General features: G+C 40.0%; 1 long non-coding RNA gene across 2 annotated transcripts; it reads left to right on the top strand.

The window, feature by feature from the left end:
* The first annotated feature begins 1,211 nt into the window (after positions 1-1,211).
* Positions 1,212-2,741, top strand: LOC128520736 (uncharacterized). 2 transcript variants are annotated; one of them, XR_008357952.1, is made up of 4 exons: positions 1,212-1,440; positions 1,539-2,048; positions 2,132-2,192; positions 2,281-2,741. It is a non-coding gene; the product is annotated as an uncharacterized LOC128520736 (long non-coding RNA). The 2 variants fall into 2 exon arrangements; XR_008357951.1 differs by having other exon boundaries at positions 2,132-2,741.
* Positions 2,742-16,288: the final 13,547 nt, after the last annotated feature.

The raw sequence follows: 16,288 nt of genomic DNA, 5'->3' as shown, positions 1-16,288 counted from the left end.
AAATATTTTCTACTCCTTTCTTGTGGCGTATTTCCAGATTAAAACCCTGAATGATTAATGACCACCGCATTAACCGCTGGTTCGAATTGGCCATTCGTGATAGGAAGATTAAGGGGTTATGATCTGTGTATACCACCACCGGCGCAGCGCTACCACCAACATACACTTCAAAGTGTTGAAGAGCAAGGAGCAAGGCTAGAGCTTCTTTTTCAATTGTGCTATAATTCTGTTGCGTTTTCGAAAATTTCTTTGAAAAATAGCACACCGGGTGGTCAATTTCGACTTGCTTTGCTGCAATAAAACTGCACCTGCGCCCAATGCGCTTGCATCCACCTCTAATTTAAAAGGCTTTGAGAAATCAGGGGCGGAGAGAACCGGCGCACAACATAAAAGATCTTTTGCAGAGTTAAAAGCATTATTACATTCACTGGTCCAGGCAAAAATTTTGGACGTACTTAATAGGTCCGTTAGAGGACATACTACGGAGGAAAAGTTTTTGCAGAAGGCACGGTAATAACCAATCATGCCTAAAAACCGCCGTAGCTCTCTTTTCGATTTGGGAATGGGAAAGTCACTAATTGCCTCTACCTTGGCATTAACAGGGCGCACCTGTCCATGGCCAACTTGCTTACCCAGGTAAATGACCACAGCTTTTCCAAACTCACATTTCTTTAGATTGATTGTCAAGGATGCTTTATTTAAGCGAGAAAATACCTCACGCAATGAGTCTAAGTGGGCATTCCACGAATTAGAATAAATAACGACGTCGTCCAAATATGCTTCGCAGTTCTTTACACCTGATAAAACCTTTTGCATTAGCCTTTGGAAGGTAGCTGGAGCATTTCGCATTCCAAAGGCCATGACGGTGTATTGTAAAAAATTATCTGGCGTTACAAACGCGGAGATGTCCGACGCACGTTGTGTAAGCGGTACTTGCCAGTAACCTTTCAATAAATCAAGTTTCGTTACAAACGACGAGGCACCAACACGGTCCACACAATCCTCCATCCGAGGCAATCTGGTTTCGTTACGCTATTAACTTTCCTATAATCCGTGCAGAATCTAACCGAGTTATCGGATTTTGGCACCAGTAAACACGGTGAGCTCCACGGGCTCGAACTAGGCACCGCCAAACCATGCGTAAGCAAATATTCTACCTCTCTCCTCATCTCATCTGAGTTTGTCTGGGGATGTCTGAAAAGAGAGAAGAGAATTCATGAATTAATGAAACCACGTCTGTTCGTTGAGAATATGAGAGGTAAGATAAATGCTCTTTTAGATTGTTTAAAATATCAGAGTTAGACAATTTGCTGTCAGCAATTTTGTCATAATGCTTTAACCCATCATCCTCAGGATTGACTTCACTATGCAGAGGGGAAACGGTCACCACCGAGGACACCTCCACTGCGGGCTTCACAGACGTCTCCCTATGCACATAAGGTTTCAACATATTGATGTGACACACCCGACTTTTCTTTCGTCTCTCAGGGGTACGGATTTGATAATTAACTTCACTAATTTTCTTTTCCACCACATAGGGCCCAGAAAACCTGGCCTGCAACGACGACCCTGGGAGAGGAAGTAAAACCAAGACCAAATCTCCCGGTTTAAAATTACGTGCCACACTCTTAAAATCAAAACGTTTCTTCATTTGTTCTTGTTTAAAACCCAAGTTTGACTTTGCCATTCCCAACACTCGATTTAAACGCTGTCGCATTTGAGTCACATACTCACATACTGTCACTGTTTCTTTCTCCGATGATAAAAACTGCTCTTTTAAAAGTTTCAGGGGACCCCGCACAGTGTGTCCAAAGACCAGCTCAGCCGGACTGAAGCCTAATGATTCCTGCACCGTCTCACGTACCGCAAACATAAGCATCGGGAGCCCTTCATCCCAGTCCTTTCCCGTCTCGAGACAGAAGGCCCGGAGCATGGACTTGAGAGTTTGGTGGAATCTCTCCAACATGCCTTGCGACTCCGGATGGAAAGCAGTCGACAGCTGATGCTTAACAGCTAGTTCGCGAAGAACCTGAGAAAACAGCCTCGAGGTAAAATTAGACCCCTGGTCAGTTTGTATCACTTTCGGCAACCCAAACAATGAAAAAAAATTTATTATTTCTTTCGTCACCAGCTTCGCTTTAATACTGCGCATCGGAACGGCCTCCGGAAAACGAGTGGCAGCACACATAAAAGTGAGTATAAATTGGTGACCTGCTTTCGATTTTGGCAAAGGTCCCACACAATCAATAATTACATGCTCAAATGGTTCTCCCATTACAGGAATTGGGTGCAAAGGAGCCGGAGGAACATTTTGATTCGGCTTGCCCGTCACCTGGCAAATATGGCACGATCTGCAATGAGCAGCAACATCTGCCTTCATGCCTGGCCAAAAAAACGATCGTAAAATACGGTCATACGTCTTTGTAATCCCCAAATGGCCAGAGAAAACATGATCATGAGCGAGATTTAATATCTGCCGTCGATACGTTACAGGCACCACAATTTGTTGAACAATATCAACATTTTCCCAACGTCTCATTAACACTTCGCCATCTAGATAAAACGTTACATTTTTATTAGGTATCATTAGCTCATCAGACACAGCTTTAAAATATTTTGCTAATGTTACATCAGCCCGCTGCGCTGCCGCCAATTGCGAACGGCCCATTTGTAAGGGTGCAATAGTTTCATCAGACAACGTTGGTTTGACATAACATTTACTTGTCACAGGTGTTTGTAAAAAAGAATCCGACAAATCGACAACATCGTCAAAATTTCGTGCCTGTGCACGTGTAACTGCACATAATGGAAATACTTTAGGCAAGTTGGAAACAAAATCATCATCAGTCACTGGTTTTTCTGTTACAATAGGACGAGGAAAAACAACACCACCTGCCAGATCGTTTCCTAAAATTAACTGAACTCCTTCAACAGGGAGTTCGGTACAAATACCAATAGATACTACACCCGTTACTATATCTGTTTCAAGATGTACCTGATGAAGTGGAACTGTGATACAGCCTGCTCCGATTCCACGTAAAATAACATCAGTGCCCGTATAGGTTGTCTGAGACAGTGGAAGTGTACCAGCTAGCATTAGCGTCTGCGCTGCACCTGTATCTCGCAGGATGGATACTGCTCTGCGCACGCCTTCAGGGCTGTCTGCCACCCACCCCTGTAACATAAAAGGCTTATACGCTGCCACCGTTTGTTCAGGTAAAATCTGATTTGTTTGTTTTTTAATAAAAACCACAGACTTTGACTTTACTGATGTGTTTTTCTTCTTCCAGGCCTCACAGTCTGAAATCAGATGATCAGGAGCTAAACAATAAAAACAGACCCTACCTCCTCCTGAGCGATTTTGAGAACTTTTAAAAACACCCCCTCTTGCAGGTTTCATACTGCCTGCTGAAGGTTTCACCTGCCCTTCAACCCCACGGGCAGCGAATTTATCCGTTCTTATAACAGGAGAGAATACAGTACGGTGTGTTAAAACAAACTCATCAGCCAAAACAGCGGCTGCTGACAAAGAAGTGACTTTTTGCTCATTCAGGTGCAATACAACATTTTCAAACACACAATTTTTAAAATCCTCCAACAAGATTAACTCTTTAAGAGCCTCAAAAGTGGTAGTCTTTGTTGCAGCACACCACTTCTCAAACAATGTTTGCTTTTCACGGGCAAATTCAACAAAGGTTTGTCTATCTGCCTTCCTATGGGACCTAAATTTTTGTCTATAAGCCTCAGGCACTAACTCATAGGCACGTAGGACCGTCTGTTTGACCATGTCGTAATCCAAACTTTGCTCAATAGGCAACGCAGAGCACACATCCTGCGCTTTACCAGTCAGCTTACACTGTAACAAGAGAGCCCACATAGCTCTTGGCCACTGTAACGTAGCCGCCACACGCTCAAAAGCTATAAAATAGCTATCCACTTCGGTCTCTCTAAAAGGAGGTACTAAAACAATATGCTTGCTTACATCAAACTGGGGTGGGGAGGTAGTAACTGGGGCAGAAACGAGAGAAGAAGAACCCGGCGCAGCTGCTGCAGGCAACTGAGCGAATGATGGAGAGGCAGGGGAACTCTCCGGCGCGCTCTCAGCCCGGTGTAACCGGCTGAAATCTCGCCGAAAAATGCTCCCGCTCTATCTCAAGCTCCAGCTCCCGCAACCGAAGTCTTTGAGTCTCCGTTTCCTCTCGTTTTATTTCCAGCTCTACCTCCCTCGTTTTTAGAACCAAAAGTTGTTCTGATCTGTCAATCGGTGTTACCGTGGATGATTTAATTACCTTATGCCTGGGGGGCGTGGAGGGTGACTGTGGCGCAACCGACGGCTTACCGTCAACCTCCGTCGGCGTTGAAGCGTCTTCATCCTCAGTGTACTCTCCCGCCACCTGGGGTAAAATCTGTTGCTCAATTAATGTTTTACGTAACATTTTTTTAATCTCCTTTTTAAGACCCTTGCGTGGCACATCAATTTCAAAAAATTCTGCAATGCCGAACAAGTCATCCTTACGACACCGGTCAAATTCCTCTAAGGTAGGATCAAGCGTAAAAGCTATTAAATCAAAAGCCATTGTTTTACAACTATCGCCCAACCTAAGAAGGCAGCCAAACAAACCAATGCCGAGTATGCTCTGAAATGGACAGTCCCCACTTGTTACTGGGACAATACACGAGCCCCACTTGTTACTGGGGAAATAGACGAGACCCCACTTGTTACGACCCCTTAGTCTAGGTTTCAGGGCCGCAACAAAGAAGAAAATAAAAAAGAGAAATCCTTCACAACAGGATAGAGTGTGCGTGGTCTTTTATTTTTTTACACACATACACATACAGGAAGCTCTAGGCTTCAGGGTTGGGCCAAGGCCAAAACAATAAACAAAAACTCCCCCTATCTCCTCCCACAAGCTAACTAAGCTACCATAAAAAAACTATAAACAAAATACATAAACTAACCTAACTCCCTAGCTAACACAAAAACAGGAGAAAAAATGGGTTTAAAGAAAATGGCACCCAACCCCTACTGCTTCCGAAGGAAAAAAAAAAGTATATACAAACAAACTGAAAACTATTTACAATATTCACAACAAAAGCAAAACAAAGATATAAACAAAAGAAAAAAGAAACCAATACTTTACAACCCACAAAATATCGGCGCGACTCAACAGCTTTACATTCAATATTCAACACAATCTCCAACACAACACACATCTCCACATCCAACAACGCGCGCTTCCGGGTTTCACTGGCCAGCTTAAAAGGACGCGCTTCTTCACGGCCAGCCAATCCCGTCGCACGTCACAGCACGCTCAATCAGGGCGGAACTTCCTGCAGCAGGGAGAGCGAGGGAGAGAGAGAAAGGCAGGGAGAGAGAGAGCAGCACCAGCAGCCACGCACGCGCACATACGTGCACTACAGCCGCACGTAACAGGGGCCAAACCTGCTTTTGAAGAACTCTACAAGTTTTTAAATAAGCTGCAGAGCTCTGAGCTGGAGGGAGCCAAGCATGAATGGAAAATCCTGGAAAATCCATCTTGCAAGTTCTCCTAACAGGAATGGGGCAGCAGAGGCTGCTGTTCGTATTGTAAAGCGAGCTCTTCACAACTTGGGTGGCAATGGCGTTTTCGCGTAGGTTAAGTTCCAAGCCTTTCTCTACATGGCAGCCAATCTATAAAATGAAAGACCTATAGATACAATAACGCAGAGTAGAGAGAACCGCATAGAATACATTACTCCCAACTCTCTCTTACTCGGAAGGTCAGGACCGAATGGAGACCCAGAAGATTTTGATTACATAGGCTATCCCTACAAAAAATTAAAGATTATCCAGGAAGGTACCAAGTTTTGGAAGAAATGGAGTCAGTTAGCAGGACCAAACTTGTTTGAGAGAAGTAAGTGGCACACAAAAGAACAGAATGTTGCTGTGGGGGACATAGTCTGGCTGGCTGATCAAAATGCACTAAGAAGCCAGTACAAACTAGCCAGAGTAATCAAAGTCAATTCAGACCACAAGGGTGTTGTTGGAGACGCATGTTTGAGAGTCTTTATACACTACCCAGTTCCAAGTATAAGGCCCAACCAAGTGAGTGTCACAGACAAGACAGAGAAGGTCATCAAGAAATTGAAAAACAAGATTCCTGCGACCATCCTTCATAGAGATGTTAGATGGCTAGTTGTCTTCGTTCCAGCAGAAGAACAGGCAGAAGAAAAATAAGTGTTCAAGAACCAGTATATTAAATGGGAGGTGTAAAGTTAAATTAGTGAAATGGTGGAGCTGAAGTCACTCGACAGGGAACAACTGTGACATGATCAGAATATTAGATCACAGTATGCATCACCACACAGTCGCTAATAGAGCAAAGGTACAGACTTAACGTACAAGCACCATGTGCAATCATATGTGAGACAGGGAAGCGCATCGGCTGCGGGTCATCTCGGTGACACTGATGGTATGATAATACCACTCTTTACTTATACAGTACAAAGGACAGATTACTTGAATCTTGATTAAGTTACTTGATATTTAATTTATTTACTATAGTGCTCATTACAAGAGAAAGAGTAACTTATGTTATGCTCTGATTGTTGTTTAGGTGTTTCCATATCTTTACAAAAAATGTAATATAATATTGTGTATTACATGTCCTTTAAAGGATTAATAGAATAGTATGTGTTAGTTAGTTGTGTCTAAGAAAGTCACAAGAGCAGAGCAGATGACCCGGTCACTTGGTAGTGCAGCGGCAGAAAAAACAAAAGTGCACCAGCAGAGGCGGTGCAGTGCCCGCAAAGGCCAGAGCACAAGCTGCAAAAGCAAGGGCGAGCTTGCTGGTTACCTTCACACGACGACGACCTGAAGAGATTGTTCAGACCTTGGGTTTTTGACCCCAAAGATTAGATCCGTCCCATGGATGTGGTTGAGGGGCTTAGCCCCCTTCCTGATTTCTTATTCTTTTGCATGTTTGTCACGCTTAAATCTATCTGCTCATCAAAAACTGTTAACCATAAGTCAAAGATAACATAATTGAACACAAAATGCAGTTTTTAAATGAAGGTTTACGTTATTAAGGGAGAAAAAAAACTCCAAATCTACATGGCCCTGTGTGAAAAAGTGATTGCCCCCCTTGTTAAAAAATAACTTAACTGTGGTTTGTCACACCTGAGTTCAATTTCTGTAGTCACCCCCAGGCCTGATTACTGCCACACCTGTTTCAATCAAGAAATCATTTAAATAGGAGCTACCTGACACAGAGAAGTAGACCAAAAGCACCTCAAAAGCTAGACATCATGCCAAGATCCAAATAAATTCAGGAACAAATGAGAACAAAAGTAATTGAGATCTATCAGTCTGGTAAAGGTTATAAAGCCATTTCTAAAGCTTTGGGACTCCAGCGAACCACAGTGAGAGCCATTATCCACAAATGGCAAAAACATGGAACAGTGGTGAACCTTCCCAGGAGTGGCCGGCCGACCAAAATTACCCCAAGAGCGCAGAGACAACTCATCCGAGAGGCCACAAAAGACCCCAGGACAACATCTAAAGAACTGCAGGCCTCACTTGCCTCAATTAAGGTCAGTGTTCACGACTCCACCATAAGAAAGAGACTGGGCAAAAATGGCCTGCATGGCAGATTTCAAAGGCGCAAACCACTTTTAAGCAAAAAGAACATTAAGGCTCATCTCAATTTTGCTAAAAAACATCTCAATGATTGCCAAGACTTTTGGGAAAATATCTTGTGGACCGACGAGACAAAAGTTGCGTGGAAGGTGCGTCTCCCATTACATCTGGCGTAAAAGTAACACAGCATTTCAGAAAAAGAACATCATACCAACAGTAAAATATGGTGGTGGTACTGTAGTGTGATGAACTGGGGTTGTTTTGCTGCTTCAGGACCTGGAAGGCTTGCTGTGATAGATGGAACCATGAATTCTACTGTCTACCAAAAAGTCCTGAAGGAGAATGTCCGGCCATCTGTTCGTCAACTCAAGCTGAAGCGATCTTGGGTGCTGCAGCAGGACAATGACCCAAAACACACCATCAAATCCACTTCTGAATGGCTGAAGAAAATCAAAATGAAGACTTTGGAGTGGCCTAGTCAAAGTCCTGACCTGAATCCTATTAAGTTGTTGTGGCATCACCTTAAAAAGGCGGTTCATGCTAGAAAACCCTCAAATAAAGCTGAATTACAACAATTCTGCAAAGATGAGTGGGCCAAAATTCCTCCAGAACGCTGTAAAAGACTCGTTGCAAGTTATCGCAAACGCTTGATTGCAGTTATTACTGCTAAGGGTGGCCCAACCAGTTATTAGGTTCCGGGGGCAATTACTTTTTCACACAGGGCCATGTAGGTTTGGATTTTTCTTCTCCCTAAAAAATAAAAACCATCATTTAAAAACTGCATTTTGTGTTTACAGTACTTGTGTTATCTTTGACTAATAGGTAAATGTGTTTGATGATCAGAAACATTTTGTGTGACAAACATGCAGAAGAATAAGAAATCAGAAAGGGGGCAAATAGTTTTTCACACCACTGTATATAGTAATTTTGCATGAGCTCTGTTCATGCTACCGATTTTCCATTTACACCAATGTTCTTTGAATTAAACAAGCTTTCAACTGATATCACACATCCCATATCTTGCACATTCACTCATACATTCTTCTACCCAAAAGAATTTTGTAAACGCCGATTACATTTCTTAGGTTTGACAAAATAATTTAACATACATACAGACATTAAACATAACAAGTACATATATGTAGATAAAATTTTGTAGTACTGGCACACTTTAAGGATTGTTTAAAAATTATGTCTTTGCCGTATGTCTCTTTGTTCGTGGAAAGGCGTGCGCTCTGAAGGTCAACAAGAGTGCCAGTGGTATGAGTTGGTGAGGGTTTTCCCCACTCAAAGATGGAAAACTGTTTCCTTTGTTTAACGAATCGCCAATTTACACCGTTGTAGTTGAGGTTAATTGGAATTAACTAGCTCCAGGCACTGCAGCCTTTCTTTGCCTGATTGAGGTAAGTTTCCCACTTTTTAGTGTCACAGATGCTGCTTTACAGTATCTCACCGATGAGATAAGGTTAGCAGGATGGTGCCATTCGGCTGGGGGAGGGGTTCTGAAATGTAATCAAATGATTGCTCTCTTCGGGGGCCTGTTTATCTCTACAAAACAGAGTCAGGTGTATATTGTGTCATACCAGTAAAGGCCAAAACAAGCCAAGCAAACCAAGTTACAGTGGCCCAGAAGGGCAAATCATCTTTCCCGTATATGCGTACGTATATTATTTGTCCCATGTAAGTGTATTATTTTTCCCGTGTAAATGTGTTTTTTCCCGTGTATGTATATTATTTGTCCCATGTAAGTGTATTATTTTTCCCGTGTACGTATATTATTTGTCCCATGTAAGTGGTTTATTTTTCCCGTGTATGTATATTATTTGTCCTATGTAAGTGTTTTATTTTTTCTGTGTGCTTTTTGCAGTGTACGTTTATTATTTGTCCCATGTAAGTATATTATTTTTCCCATGTATGTATATCATTTGTCCCATGTAAGTGTATTATTTTTCCCGTGTAAATGTGTGCTTTTTCCTGTGTACGTATATTATTTGTCCCATGTTAGTGTATTATTTTTCCTGTGTAAATGTGTGCTTTTTCCCGTGTACGTATATTATTTGTCCTATGTAAGTGTATTATTTTTCCCGTGTACGTATATTATTTGTCCCATGTAAGTGTATTATTTTTCCCGTGTAAATGTGTGTTTTTTCCCGTGTATGTATATTATTTGTCCCATGTAAGTGTATTATTTTTCCCGTGTGCTTTTTCCAGTGTAAGTTTATTTTTTGTCCCATGTAAGTATATTATTTTTCCCGTGTACGTATATCATTTGTCCCATGTAAGTGTATTATTTTTCCCGTGTAAATGTGTGCTTTTTCCAGTGTACGTAAATTATTTGTCCTATGTAAGTGTATTATTTTTCCCGTGTACGTATATTATTTGTCCCATGTAAGTGTATTATTTTTCCTGTGTAAATGTGTGCTTTTTCCCGTGTATGTATATTATTTTTTCCTTAAATGTTCCCTTTATGGTCTATGATTTTTTCTTTCTTTCTATGTGTATGACGTTTCCCTTGTGCGTGTTTGTTTTTTTGTTTTTCCCCCATAATTATTAAATTTAAACACTTGCATAATATTCAAATTGTTTTAGATAAACTGTATTTTAAATGTCATACTCATTGTTTACATGTGTATTGTAATTATTTGGCAATTTATGATACTCTTATTCTTAAACATTTCATTCACAGTACATAGATATAAGTTGCTACTATTCATAAGCCTACATGTTTTTAAATAGTTGGTGTTTTTATGTAACCCATTGCATTAAGCTATTAAACATGACACCCTGGTTATGTTTGCAGATCACACTTGAAGCATTCAGCTTGTAAATTTATCCCAGATTTCAGCTCATCTTTTCCATAAAACGTAAGGTCAGGTGACATGGCCAGCCAATTAAGCAACTAAATGGTCAGTGAAATAGTTGGTGATAAAGTTTGACCTTAGGGGGCTTACACTCCTTCTGGAAGGTGTAGATAATCATCTTCTGGACAACTTGTTAGGTCAGCAGTCTTCCCCATGATTGCAGTGAAATATTCTAATATTTTGACATACTAGATTTTTGAAAAAAGTTTTACTTTTTGAATAACATAAAAATGTATTTTTGGAAATGCACTATAAGTAAATGTATGCAGAGGTTTTTATTTTACAGTTGAAGGAGTCCTTCGCTGTAAAATGTTTAAGAACCTCTGTTTTAACTGCTGAACATATGGGATTAATGTATTCATAAATATTATGGATTATGTTGTTCGAACTGAAACAGAGATGTCACTAATATCTCCAAGGCAGCATGCTTTAGTTAGCAGAAAAACATTATTAATGCTAAAATCACATTCTGATATAAGCCTGTACCCTCACGCAGAGTGGAGTAACATCTGATTCTATTCAGTGTCATTTGCAGCAATGCTTTACATGCACTTTAACTGTTTTGCTAAATAATAAGCAAACTAGAAATAAATACTCAACTATAAATTATATTAAAGACTTTATTTACAAATTAATAAAATACATGTATATTTTTGTGTATTGGTGGTGCAAGAAGGCAGAGCATCAAGGGTCCGTCCTCTCCCTGACAATCTACAACAGGGGAGAAATAAAGACATGTACTGTATACACAATATAAGTGTCTAGTAAAAAGACTTCATGGTGTTACTATGCAGCTCCATGGCATCTCTGAAATATACATCCACATATGAGTTTATAAGCAAGTTAAAATCACTTCATGATGTTTGACATCATATGACATCAGTTTGACACACACAGGCAGGCACGCACACAAAATTTCTTTAGCAAGCTTTTAGTAATGCTGTGTATTAAAACCAATTATGTGGTTTTGCTATTAAGGATTGCTGCAAAATTTGGCCCCATCTCCACCATTCATTAACACACACATCATGTCCATAAAGAGAAATGTGTCCCTGTCCCCTGATTAAGATGTGCTCAGTGGTGTTCTTGAAAAGAGAGGTAAATACTTCTGAGCACTCACCTTCTGCTCAGGATGTAAAGCTGGTGTAGAAATCAGCTGATACACAGGCAGTTGATGATTTACACACAGTTCACTGTGAGAAGAAAAACACACAATCATACATATTATAAGGAGTATAAACATATATTTAATGACTTTAATGACTAGAATAGATAGAACCTGAACAAAAGCCCCTTTTCTTGACTGTTACATACATTGTGTAAGCACATAACTAACTATTCAGAAGATCTCTAACTATGATAAAACCACTACATTATACAGCAGTATACATTATATGGCACTCAGGAGCTCCAATAAACTGCATACAACAATTCATTAATCATCTGTAACATTTACCATAACAGGAGCAGCTCAGGGATAATTAGCAAAAGTTGATAGGCAACAGTTAATAGTCTGCTATCTTAGCTCTTTTAGTAAGCTAGCGCTTAGCATAATTATATTAGCTTGCTTATAGATCCATATTTGGACAGGCATTTTACAAAAACAATAGAGCTAACTGTTTACATCACGTATAGGTGTCCAAATACACTATTAAACTAATATATAGCTATCAAAGAACAAGCTAGTTTCCCCATGCTAAGTGCTTGCGGTTAGCATAGTGATATTAGCTTGCTTATAAATCCATATGTGGATGTATATTACAGAGATGCCATGGAGCTGATGGTTTACATCAGTGTTTAATGGTCTAAATGAGATGATATTCCTTTTAATCACTGCCATTTACACCCGTCTTGGCATTTCCCCCAAACATTTCAATAGTATTAACACTGCTACAAAGTTATCATTAGTGCCTAAAACAGAAACATCTGATTAATTGTATATATTAAACATTACCTGGTAAGTGTGTGTAGTTGAAAATTTAGTGAAAATTATAATGTTATCATGCTATAATTCACTGTATACTCCATGATGTTGAGTCCTGAAGCTAATATCCAGAAAGGTTCTGTGTTCAGTTGCGTTTTGACCTCACTTTCATAGTCCTTTGCGCATTAGCTTTTAGCTTGCAAAATACGGGAAAAAGAAAGTTCTCACACGGGAAAATAGTAGTTGCGCACAAATGGGAAAGAGCAGACGGCTACACGGGAAAACGCACACATTTACACGGGAAAAAGCACATTTATAAGGGAAAAAGGACATTTATAAGGGAAAAAGGACATTTATAACGAAAAAAGCAGACATTTTCAAGGGAAAAAAAACACACTTACAAGGGAAAAAACACACATATACGGGAAAGATGATTTGCCCTTCTGGGCCACCGTACCAAGTGGACATGTGCAGTATGGCATAAATTTAACATGTACATATAAAAAAATTTTATGTACAGATGTGGTCATTAAGACTGCGTGTGTTTTCCCGCGGGATGCCTCAATTTAGCGCGCGCGGCGCCGCGACTTGCCGTAAGCAACATTCGGGAATTTAAATAAATGTGTTGTGCTTCACTGAATATCCGCCAGATGGCGCATGGAAGGACTTTATTTAAACGCACGCCGGACCAAGTACTGTACAACGAAGAAATTGTGTATAATTACTTAGTCTAAAACAATATTGTTCCCAATGCTGAAGCAAACATGAATTTTATTTTGCTTTACAACAGATCTTTCATGATAAATGTGTGTATATGTGCTTCATATTTTTTTCATAATGATGAAATGAGATGCCCAAATTCGTGCTTTAAATTTTTTAATAAGTTTCTTATATATTTTTTGTAATGTTTTAACAGGGACAAAACAGTAAAAGACATGGCAATGTCTCGGTTTACATGGTGTTGAAATTAATTCAATTTCCTGATAGTAGGCTATCTGATAGTCTTAACTATGCGAATGTCCTGATTCGTGAATATGCCAACATATCTCACTTAAAACGTAAAAAATGTGTCGACATCATCAGAAGACATGAATGAACTATATATATTATATTATTAAGTAAATATTATTTTATGACCACGAGCTTCTTCTGGCATTTTATAATAATCATTATATTTGCTGTTTGTGTCCAGCATTTAATAATTATTTCATACATTATTTAACCACGGCTGGAAATAATAGCTGGAGTGTGATGTGATTGTGAATTCATGACTAAAATAAAGCAGTTTGTCTCTTGTAAAGTACTTTCACTTTACAAAAGGCAGCGTTTTTATAAAGCGTTTTTTAAAGGCAGCGTTTTTATGTAGGTTGATAAACGTGTGTTGTACAGTATATACACCGCGACAGCGCGCGCAGTTACTCACTTCTCACCTTTCATGTAGGTCTGCTCGGACTAATTCGTTTTAAACCCCTCAAAAATGTGTGTGTATACAGCTCAAAACCTCCATCAGTTATTAACAATAGCATCTATTTAGAAAAAATGCCCCGTGATTTCGGAGCTTCAGAAAATCTCCCGGCGCTCTGCGCATAACACTGGGCCAACTCATGTCGAAAAGAATTTATAAACGGTTTCTAAACGTGGGCTATTGTTTTTTTTACTTATAGTATTTGTTAATTTAATTTAAATGAGGTTTGGGCTCAGGACTTCGATTCGGCATCGTGATTCTCCTCTTTAATTTACTCCATAGTTTTAATCAGCGCTCAGCCTCATGCATAAAGTTTTCCAGAGCGCACCGGCAGAAGTAGACTAATGATTATAAACGCTTCGGGAAAACAGCAAGCAGACTGACTCTGACCATTTAAAAAAAAACGTTTGCGTTCATTTTCTGACGCGCTCAAGTTCACCAAAAACAATACAGAGCAGCGCAGCTTATTTGCTTTCAAACATTTATAAAATCACGTTTTTTTTTCGTTATTGTGAGTGCGCTTAAATAAAAGTTGAGTCTTATAAAGGCATGTAGTCTTATATAGTTTTATTATATAGTTTTTGCACATTAATCAGAGTCCTCATCTGTTACATTTTCTAGGACAATAGCTTTTTTTTTTGCCTGTCACGGCGTGCGCCCAAATCAATATCGCTCCTCGCTCACTAGTTAGGCGGCCTCTCCTTCAGATATGCGAAGAAGCGGGGCTGCAGAATTAGGCATGAATAGTGAAGAAGAGCTCTCCTTGCTAATGATCCCGGGTTCATCCGCGCTATAAAATACTCGGGGTTTGTTGGTTTACAGTGGATTTTACTACGCGGTGTGAGTGAGACGCGCGCACACAACGCGGAAGTGCGGCATGCAAACGGGGCAATTGGAACGCGCCCCAGAAGAGCAAGCGCGAGCGGACGGAGGCAGGAGCTGCTGTCCGCGGATGGCCGTCGTACTCGTATTTTATAGCGCAGGGTGCAAACACGGGATTATTGGCATGGATGAGCTCTGTCCAGCTCTGTACCAGCATGTCATGTGGGCATTATAAGACTAAAAAGTGGCAGCTGGCACGCCTAAAAATAGACGCAGGTTATTTTTTTTTATAGTCTAAATGAAAATCCTCCTCTTTAGTGCCTCCTATTCCTATTAATCCTATTGTTCTTTTAGTGTCACTGCGTGTGCATACAATGCCAGACAACATTCAAATGCAAATTATTCACTCTCCCCAAGTGTGAATCAGCTGTTCTCACCTATACATATTAACCTATACGTTCTCACCTAAAGGTAAAATTCCACCTATATAAGTGTGACAAATATGCAAAGAAATGCAAAAAAAAATAAAAATAGGAAGGGGCAAATACTTTTTCATGGCACTTCACATGTAGTCAGATTGTTCCAGTGGCTGAAACTGTGGCAGGTGGAGTTATAGCACTTTTCAAATCACGCTTACTATACACTGATATGAATAACTTTGAATGATGAATGCTACGTTAATATGATCTCGGGCTTGCTCCACATTATAAAAGCAAAGCGCGGAGTTTAGTTCGAGATCAGGGAAGTACGAGATGTGGTGGAAAATAGGCAGTGGCGGTTCTACACTGAATTGCTACGCGGGCGAGACTCCCCCCCCCCATCGGTCTTGTTAATTTGTTTTAAAACCCCAAATTCTGTGAATTCCCCCAGCAGCGAAACCGGTTTGATGACTTCACACCTGTTGTAAAGGTGAGATGGGGGATTACAGTAACTGTGGGTGCGCTTCACCTCGGAGCGCGCTGCGCGTTGTATTCAATGAATAGACTAAAACAAAATCATGTTTGCTTCAGCATTGGAAACAGTATTGTATTAGATTAACTTTATTAAAGATTATACACTTTTGTATTCTTTGTCCACACACGTGGGCATCTTTAAATTTTTAGATATTGATCCTTTCTCGATGCAGCGAATTTTCTGAGCAAATTAATAATAATTTCCATGAATGAAAAGCAGGAAGAAGAAAAGGTTACGCGAAAATAAGAAAAAGCTTTAGAGGTAAATGCTGTGAAATGCTTCAAATGAACAGATTCTGCCTATAACAGGTCAGGGACAGTGAGGCTGGATCCAGCAGCCCACCATATCCCACATCATAATACATGCTGATGATGACCAACACGTCTCCCCTGATCTACCAGAGCCAAGTAAAAAGAATGGCAATCAAACAGAATAAAATTAGTAGCAGCACTAACTTGTGCTAGTTATTATGATGGTGGTCAATATTAATTGAAATAATGTTTCTCAGTATTATTTCGTGTTAATATTGACTACCCTAATAATTAAAATAATTAACTAGTTTACTAGCGTGAGCTACTGCTGCTACTGATTTTATTTCAGCTTACGTGTTCAGTTTTATTGCCATTCCTTTTAAAATATTGTCT

Source organism: Clarias gariepinus, chromosome 4, assembly GCF_024256425.1.
Source record: "Clarias gariepinus isolate MV-2021 ecotype Netherlands chromosome 4, CGAR_prim_01v2, whole genome shotgun sequence".
Taxonomy (NCBI): domain Eukaryota; kingdom Metazoa; phylum Chordata; class Actinopteri; order Siluriformes; family Clariidae; genus Clarias; species Clarias gariepinus.
This window is presented reverse-complemented; position numbering and strand designations above follow the sequence as displayed.